Below are 9,314 nucleotides of genomic sequence, written 5' to 3' on the forward strand. Positions count from 1 at the left end.
CCTCCAAGGCTCATTCAGTTCCTGGAAATTGCTAGCACTGTGCCAAGGACTGACAGGCTCCCATCAGCCACCCAAAGGGCACCACTTCTAGACAGCCCTCTCCCATATAGTGACTTTACAACCCGACCCTGCGATTCCTAACCTTGACCCCTCTACACAGACCCTCCCCAACAATCGTCCCTTTCACTTACCTTTCAAACAGCTGGGGCTCTAATGTACTGGACAGAAAAGTAATCCACATTGGCTGACTGGTACCTTCCCAAAACAAAGTTACTGCTCATCATCTGCAATAACAAACGGCAATGCCAGCAGAAAAGGACGTCGGCGAAATACCAACCTCTTCCACAAGCTCCTCATAACCCCTGACTTGCCCTGCTCACTTTCTCCTTCCACACACATTATGGCCACCATTGCTTCTGGCAGCTGAAAATGCCAAGAGACATAACTGTCCTAGCTGTGAGAACCAGCCTCCTTGTTACCATCCCGCCTCACCTCCACTGCTCTTCCGCCTCCAAAGGTGGCACGCACAGTGCCTGCTAAAACAAAGGGAAACGCTTAACTGAGTTGACGTGAAATACCTGGCTGAGCCAGCCCACAACCATCTCACCTTCTCCAACCAAACCTGAATACAAGCCATTGTCCCTCTGACACTGCGTGGCACCTGCAGAAGTCAAAGGAAAAGCACGTGCCACAATACCACCTCAAACAACAGGCAGCCCTCTGTGGTATCCACCTCCTGCTCACTCCTTTACCTTGGCCCATTGCCTGCCACCCTTGCGGTGTGCCAAAATGAGGTTTGGAGGGCACCTGGAAAACACAAAAAACAGGGAATGCCAATGCCTTCAACGGCAATACAACACCTGAGAAATAACTGCTTCTGCAGCCCACCAGCCTTTGCTCACCTTTCCAAGAGCCATCTTAAAAACACTATTGCTCAAGTCATTGGAATGCTGCTCAACACATGGACAATTCCTTTAGGACTTTACCAAGGGCCCTTGATCCTACAGTGCGGACAGGGCAGCTCCAAGCCAAACTGTCAATGCTGAGGCTGACACAAGACACCACACTGCAAACCACTAAACTTGATCTCAAGAGAAAACTCTCAGGAAGAAGAATAATTCCAGGATGCAAGACTGCTGGGCAGGAAGACCCACACAGGGATGCCATTGTGACACGTGGAGGCTCCATGGTGGCTCCAAGAGTGTCAAAGGACACTGCCTTTCACAAGAAGCTACTCTCTAATGTTAGATGACAAGTAAATGAGAAGCCTGGATTCAAAACCTAAGGATACAGGGAACAAAGTCCCAGTCAAAAAATCCACAACTAGAGATGCTGGCAGAGTAAGGAAGAACATGTCAGAAGACAGCCTTTGAAAAAGCTACAATACACAAGACTGTTCTATGTTGTGAATTTATTATGCAAGACAATGCATCACTGAATGATGGTAAGGTGATAAATAAATGTGTTTCAGAGCCTAGGGATGGTGCCCAAGGTGCAAGGCATGTTCTGTGAGTACAAAGAGGACATCAAGGCCATAGAAAGCTCTCAGACAACAAAGCAGAAACTACACACCACCACAGACAAAGGCTGGAGCTGCCCTGCCCATGGTAGCATCACATTGGAATCTAACTTCGTCCCTTCACCTGACTAAAGAAGGCTGCTCCTGTACAGCCCTCTCACCTACACTAACTTCCAAACCCCCCCTGCAACTCCTAACTGTGCCCCCTGCCCAGCCCTTCCTCACACCTGGTTCCACTTATTTTTCAGAGGGATGAGCATCTGAAGTCATGTTGAAGAAGGAAAGCCACATCACTGGGCTGGGATGTTCCTGTAGCCACAGGGTTCCCCTTCATCAAGTGCCATGAAAAAATTCCAACCAACAGTAGCACCAGCAAGTCTCAAATCAGTATACACTAACCTCTTTCAGAATGCTGAACTCCTCCAAAGAGTTCCTTGGTGATCCACTTACCCTCTCATTCCAGAGTTGAACACTGCAGCTGTTATCACTTGGGGAATCAAAAAAAAAAAAATACCAAGACAGAGCAAACAACCACAGCATGGGCCTGAAGCCCCCAGCCCTACTCCTCTCACCCAGTAGAGCTCCAAGCACAACAGATCCCCTAAACAGACTGAGCTCCTGGGGAGAGGTGGAGGCTTATATACCTGGGCCCAGCCCCACTACCCTTCCCACAGTTCCTTGGGAAAGCCCCCTCATCAACCTGACTGGTCACACCTGGGCTACATCAGCCCTAGCTGGAGCCCTTCAGAGAACATTATCCCCTACTCCGGCCATAGCTGGGAGCTCCCAGGGGCTGTGAACACGCCCACCCAGGGCACTCTGAAGGCAGGAAAATGTTCATTTATACTCCTCAGAAATCCCAGCAGAGTTGGGGACAAGGCTCAGAGCCTGAGTTGACACAGAGAAATAAAGAAAAGAGAATGAGGGAGAGAGAAAGGGGGAGGGGTGGGAAAGAAGGGCAAGGCCACACCCATGGGGGAGAAGTAGAAGGACAGGGCCACAATGACATGAATGGGGGAGGGAACCAAGACACAATCAGTGCTGCCAATGAGCATCACTGAGTCACAGATGGGGCGGGGCAAAGGCAAGGGGGTGGAGAGACGTGTGGGAGGGCATGGTCACACTCAGGGGGGCTGTGACAAGCATGAGGTGGGCGGAGAGATGCATGGGGGCTCATGAGAGAGATGGTCAGGCTCAGAGGCACCTCCCAGATCAGGGGGGCAGAGCCACTGCACCCCAGGGGGCGGAGACACTCGGGTGGGCACAGCACAAGTACAAGGAGTCCAGGACCAAGACACAGCGTGTCTTGTTGAGGCGCAGAGACACGCAGGGAGGACAGGGACAAGACTAGAGGGGGCATGGGGACACAATGCAGCTGGGACAGGGCATCACATGGAGGCTGAGGAGGGGGAACTAAATTTGATATTGTTGAAACACAAAAATATTCACTTCTCATCTTACACATCTCGAATCTCCAGTTAGCTCCTCTGTCCTATTTCTCATTTTTATACTCTCGCAGATATTGGAGGCACAGCTGGTTTGGGTCGGTTTATTTTTTATTACCTTTGTCTTTTACATTTCTTCCTCTACAACACAAGTTTTTCCTTCATTGCAGTTTCAAGTCTTTTTTAATTACGACATGATGGAACACATGAAGGCATGGACCCCAATTGCTGTGCAATTCTGCACAATCAGCATCGTTTATTGTGTGGCTTGCAAGACTTACATAGTATCCCAGTATCTACTGATTGATCTACAATTTACACCTCAAAGTGCTCTTTCTACTAACATAAGACCTTATCTACCTGTTCCCACCAGAGGCATGGGGTACCAAGACATAACATCATCCAGATGACAAATTCCTTAAGCTGCTTACAGCTTTTTGTTCTTCTTCACGGTCAGTGAGTGCCGGGGAATCTGCAGCACTCCTCTATCCCACGCAGGCCTGCTCCTCTGCTGTTCTCCTACAAGGACACACAAAGTTTTTGTTTTTTTTTTATTTGTTAAAGATATTTCTACTTAGATTTCTCCATCAAAATCCACTACATAGTACAAAACCAGGAGGAGGAAGCCTGGCCCTGGGAAAAGGGCAGTGATGTCACCAGGCACAAAGTGATGATGTCATAGGAAGGGGTCAATGAGCGTACATGATAAAACCTATGGGGCAAAGCTGTATCTATGGGGCAGGCAGGCAGTTGTGGGTCATGCTCGCTGGAGCCTGGAGTAACCACTGGTCAGGCAGGCCAGGCCCCTTTGAAAGCTGTGGGTCAGCAGCCCACAAAACTAACTCCAGTTCTGGGGGACAGAAAAAACAGGGATCACCCTCTGTCCCACAGTGATCCACAAATGGCACCAACACAGCCCCACAAGTGTACTCTGCGGACTATGGGATGGCTGAGATGCCTGATGGGAACAGGGAGGTCTGTGTGGGAATCTCTGGAGCAGAAGGGTTATCCTATAGGGCACTGGGGATCTCTGTGGGGCAGCTTGAGAGACTCTGGGGCAGTTGAGATGCCAAATGGGGTACTGGGGGGTCATTCTCGGGCTGACTAGGGAACTACGGGAAAGTTGGGATGCCCTATAGGGCACTGGGGGGCTGTGTGGGTGTTATGGTCCGCAGTAACATTAAAATTTATTTTTGTTTTGGATACGCAAAACAAAATCCAACCATAGAAATGGTTGAGTGCAAGCAGATTTTATTTGACAATTGACACAGGCAAAAATGTAGAGCCAGCAAAAGAGGTAGAGAGAAAAATATGATATGAGAGAGAAAAAGTGGTAAGAAAATTTTTAAGAAAGCATGAGAGAGGAGAGGAGAAATAAAGAGTAAGAAAGGAGGAAGAATGAGAGAGAGAGAGAGAGAATCACCACCAGGGGTCCATCTGTCCAGCGAGGTTCTTCAGGATGACGTGCTGATCGTGGACAGGGTCCGGTGCAGAAATGGCAGCGGGTCAAAAGATGACCAACAGTCAGAGCATGGACAGCAATATACACCCCTGAGTCCTTTTGTTCCCAAGGGGCAGCTGTCAGTCAGCCAGGGTCGTTAGAAGGCAGGCTGCCTGGAGGAGAGCAGAAGGGTGTATTCCTCCACCCACTCATCAATTCTTATCTCCTTCCAGATGCCATTCCTCCTCTGTTCCAGCCACTTTACCCAGGGGAGTCCCAGCATTGAAGTTTGGCCCTCAGGAAAGGGGAGTAGTCTCTACCCATTATCTTCTTCCTGATGCCATCTTTGCTCTGCTCCAGCCCCCCTTAGCCAGGTACTTCGCAAGTACAATCAAGGTGGCTCAGTTGTGCCTGGAGGGATGTCCCAGCACTGAAGGCTGGTGCTCAGAGAAGAGGAACAGCCTCCACCCAATAGCTCTTATAACATCAAGGTGTCACCCCCTGCTCAGCCCTGGCCAGACAGGTCCTCCACCCTAGCCAGGGCTATTAATTTTAAAATTGCTCCTTTGAGACAGTTGCAAATCAGTGAGGTCAGACTCACACAGTGGGTCAGATTAATGGATTATGGGGCAGACGAGGGGCCTATATGGGGCCTTTATGATGCCCAATGCAAGGTGGCCCTTGTGGTGCTGAGTGTGGGAGTCTAGGGCAGCTGAGACACCCAATAGGGCACTGAGGGTCTGTGTGGTGAATTATGGGGCAGCAGGGATGCCCTATGGAGCAGTTGAGATATCTCATGGGGCACTGGGGGTCTGCGTGGGACAGGTTGAGAGACTGTAAGGCATCTGAGTAGCCCAATGGGGAGGAGACAGGGGATCAGGTATGAGTTTCCACTTGTCTCTACAGGTTGATGTGTGTCCTGTCCCCCCAAACCCCACTGCCCCAGTACCTGTTCCACCTGGGGTCCATGGCAGGGCTGGATCTCCCGTTACCTCGGCACCTCCCTCTGCTGCCACAAGCCACGCCCACTGCCATGCAGACACGCCCCTCTCATGGGCACAGGTCCCACCCCATTCTCTGTGGACATACCCCAGGTGTAAAGGCCCCGCCCCCTCTGGGGCATGGACACGCCCCCTGGGTGACACAACTTTTACCTACATGTCTCATGCACACCCCCCTTTGTGTAAAAAACACACCCCCTCAAAGGAGACTCACCCCAAGATGTGGCAGCCACAACCCCTTGCTGTGTGCAGGCACCCCTCTGGTGCAAAAATCCCACCACCACCCCCTTGGGGTATGGATGCGCCCCTTCCGGGTTAAGCCCCGCCCTTTGGGGCATGGACATGCCCTCAATGTGATGCAAGCCTTGTCCCTGTTTTGTGTGCAGACACCTTTTTCAGGTTAAGGCCTGCCCTCCTACAAGTGGACTCACATTCACTCAGATGCAAATTTGAACCCCTTTGGATGTGAACACGCCCCTTTTGTCATAAGCCCCGCCCTCCTGGGAATAAACACTTTCTGTGGGATGCAAACTTCAACCCCTTTTGGTGTGTACATGCCTCTTTGGGTTAAACACCGCCCTTATCAGATTGAACATGCCCTTCCTTATGCAAACCCCACCCACTTTGGTTGTAAAAGCCCCTTTTGGGTTAAGCTCCGCCCCCCACGGCATCAACACACCTGGTGTGTTATGAAAACTTCACTCACTCTGGGTGTGGACACACTTCCTTTCCATTAAGCCCTGCAGTCCTGGGAACACTTCCTGTGTGACACAAAACCCACCATCAGCATGTACACGCTCCCTTTCAGTATAGTCCTGCCCTCCTGGACATATACACAGCTCATGTGATGCAAACCCCACTCTGTTATCTTGTGGACACGCCCCTTTACGTTAAGCTCCGTCCTTCTAGGATTGGACACACCTGATGCAAACCCCACCCCCTTTGGGTATGGACACGCCCCTTTTGTGTTAAGACCCCACCCCCGAGTACAGCACGCCCCCTGTGTGATGGACACTCCTTGTCTACCCTTTTTCAACCCTGTGCTCAGCTCAGCTCTCCTCCCTCCTCTTCCTTACTGCACTCTTTTTCAAGCCCGTGCTCGCCTTACACACACACCACACCCCCACACACACCCCTGCCCCCCACCCCCTGCTCTTGGACGCTGATGCCAGTCCCTTCTGTCCTTCTTGTTCACACACCCCCCTCCCCACCACTCCCTGCTCTTGAACGCCGATACCGGTCCCTTCTGTCCCTGTCCTTGTTGCCCCCCCCAACCCAGCGTCACAACCTCCCCCAACCCCACACAACTTACCTGTGCCCCTGCGGCTGCGTCTCCGGTGACAAGAAATCCCCGTCCAAGTCGTCGTCGCTGAGCCGGAAGACGACATTTTCTCTCCCCGAGCTCGTTCCCCCCACCTTTCCCGCCGCTGCCACCCCCGCGCCCCCCCCTCCGGATTCCCCCGTGTTCCGCGGATCCCCTCCGGCTGTTCCCGGTCTCCCCCAAGCCCTGCGCTGACCCCCATACCTCCCTACCCGGCCGCCACTTTGCCTCCTCGTCAGCACTGTCGCTCCTTCACACTAAGTGTCCTCTGCAAAGTTTCACGGCTCGCTGATTGGCCACCCGCCCCGCGGGAGAAGGGCTCCCATTGCCTCAGCCTCTCGTGCACCCGCCTCCCTCTTGAGGCGATACACGATCTGATTGGTTGCTGCTTTCCCGCCCCCGTTGCTCGTACCCGCCCCCTCTTTCTCCAACCTCCCGGGATGCTGATTGGCCAGCGCCCACTCATTGTTTGCTGAGAGAAAAAAACCACACGCGCGCGCGCGCGCGCGCGCACACACACACACACACACACACACACACACACACACACACACACACACACACACACAGACACACACAGACACACACAGACACACACACACACACACACACACACACACACAGACACACACACACACACACACACACACACACACACACACACACACACAAAACGAAAGTTTAAATCTGCCTTCTCCTCTTTAAAAAAAAGGTCGTCCCTTTCCCGCCTGTTATTAGGGCGACTCAGAACAATTCTCTTCTCCCCCCAGAAGCTCCCAGCTGCCCCTGATCAATTGCCCCGCACTTTAGGGTCTGTCCCCTAGAGCCCCACAGCCACCAGTGAGAGGTCTGCCCCTGCACAAAGGCACCCCCCCTAAGCGCCCCCCCCAGCACTATGGGGTCACCCCGGTTCAGCCGTAGCCGTAATTTCACCATCGGCAGCTTCTTCAACAGGTCCTGACACAGCAGCAGCTCCTGAGCAGTACCAACCAGTACACACTGTATAGACCCATATGCAACGGAGTATAGACCAGTATAGACCAGTCACACCTCCACTGACCCATTATTCACCACCCCACTCCCCGTGCACAACAGTAGCCCCTGAACGAGCCTTTACAGCTGCCCCCAGTACACACCAGTATACACCAGCACCCCCAAGTGCCACTTCAACCCCTCCCCCTGTGCTCCCATCCCCTCTCCCAGTTGCCCTTGGAGTGTGCCAACAGCAACTGCAGTTTTAAGCTTTCGCAGAAAAAAAAAATTACAGACTACCCTTACTAAGCTGAAGCTACATGTATGTTTCTATTACATACTTCCCTCAAAGGTTTTAGAATTAACAACTCACATCCCATTAGAGCTCTCTTCTAAACCTGGGTCAGAGTAAAGGTTTCCCCCCGACCTCTGTCCTGCAGGCCAGCAGCTGTCCTGCAGGGTCTGTGACAGAGCACAGGGCCAAGGCACTGGCTTCGCTTCTGCTCTTCCCAATTTCCCGTTATGCTGCATCACTGGGATGGTGAAAAGAATAAGGTTTAAACAAACGTGCAACCTTAAGAAAAAAAAAAAAAAAAAAAAAGCCAGGATCAGGCGTAGCAGCGCACTGTGGGAGGATACGGAGCACTGGATGTAAAGACATGCAACAGAGGTACAGATCTGATGTACGAAGAGACAGTGCAGTTTCATCTTCATGCTTGGAGGTTTTCAAGGCCAGATCAGATAAAAGCCCAGTCTTTCAAGAAGAAAAGGATAAAATAATTTTCTTTATCTGAATGCCCTTTAAATAAACAATATGCTTCCCTGGTCCCAGTTTTGCGAAATCTATACCAAAATTATAGGCAACTTACATGATGCTACTGTTACAGTTCTCTAAACCTGAATAGCCTTGCTTTCCAAAACTACCATTATTATTCTAGACACTACTCTGTTCTTAATTCTTCTCAGATAAAATCAAGTGCAAGGAGATTCTTAATTAATATTTTACATAGCAGATTAGTGGAGTATACCTTGCATTCTTTCAATTATCTCCTAAAAAATTCAGCATGCATTTCCTATTCTGTTATTGTCACAGATAGTTACACTGTGGTGTTACTGCAGCAGCTCTGCCCTACTTCCTTGCCAGAATATCCTTGTCTTTCTCTTGGAACGCTGCTGTAGTCCATTTGTTTTCAGTCAGACCTTCCTCAAAGTATATTTTTACCTCTCATATTCACAACCCTCATACTCATACATGCTGTGCAGTAAAAATGCTTTCTCAATTTCTCGTTATCTCCTGAACAAAACTGTACTGTCAGCATTTATTCTTTATCATTCTTCCTGATAAGTTTTAGTTCCTAGTTTTAGTTCCTCCAATAAAACTGGAAGATACACTTTGTGCCAATGACCCCACGGTCTTGAATATTAAAGTAGAAATGCTTGTAATAAAAGGATACATTTCATTCAACTTCAGAAAAATGTAACCACTACAATAATGTGTAGGAGTTCTATCAACTACTTCCCCCTCCACCCCGTCCCCCTCCCCCCCCGTCCCCTCCATGTTTTCCTGAATCAGACATAACCTCTGAAAAATACCATCTCCTTCTATTTGTTTCGC

General features: G+C 50.6%; 1 long non-coding RNA gene across 1 annotated transcript; it reads right to left on the minus strand.

Annotated features, from left to right (window-relative positions):
* Positions 1-3,070: 3,070 nt before the first annotated feature.
* Positions 3,071-6,797, minus strand: LOC115599237. Its single transcript, XR_003988233.1, has 3 exons — positions 6,719-6,797; positions 5,355-5,482; positions 3,071-3,483 (listed from the first exon to the last, which is right to left on the minus strand). It is a non-coding gene; the product is annotated as an uncharacterized LOC115599237 (long non-coding RNA).
* Positions 6,798-9,314: the final 2,517 nt, after the last annotated feature.

Source organism: Calypte anna, chromosome 15 (genome assembly GCF_003957555.1).
Source record: "Calypte anna isolate BGI_N300 chromosome 15, bCalAnn1_v1.p, whole genome shotgun sequence".
NCBI lineage: Eukaryota > Metazoa > Chordata > Aves > Apodiformes > Trochilidae > Calypte > Calypte anna.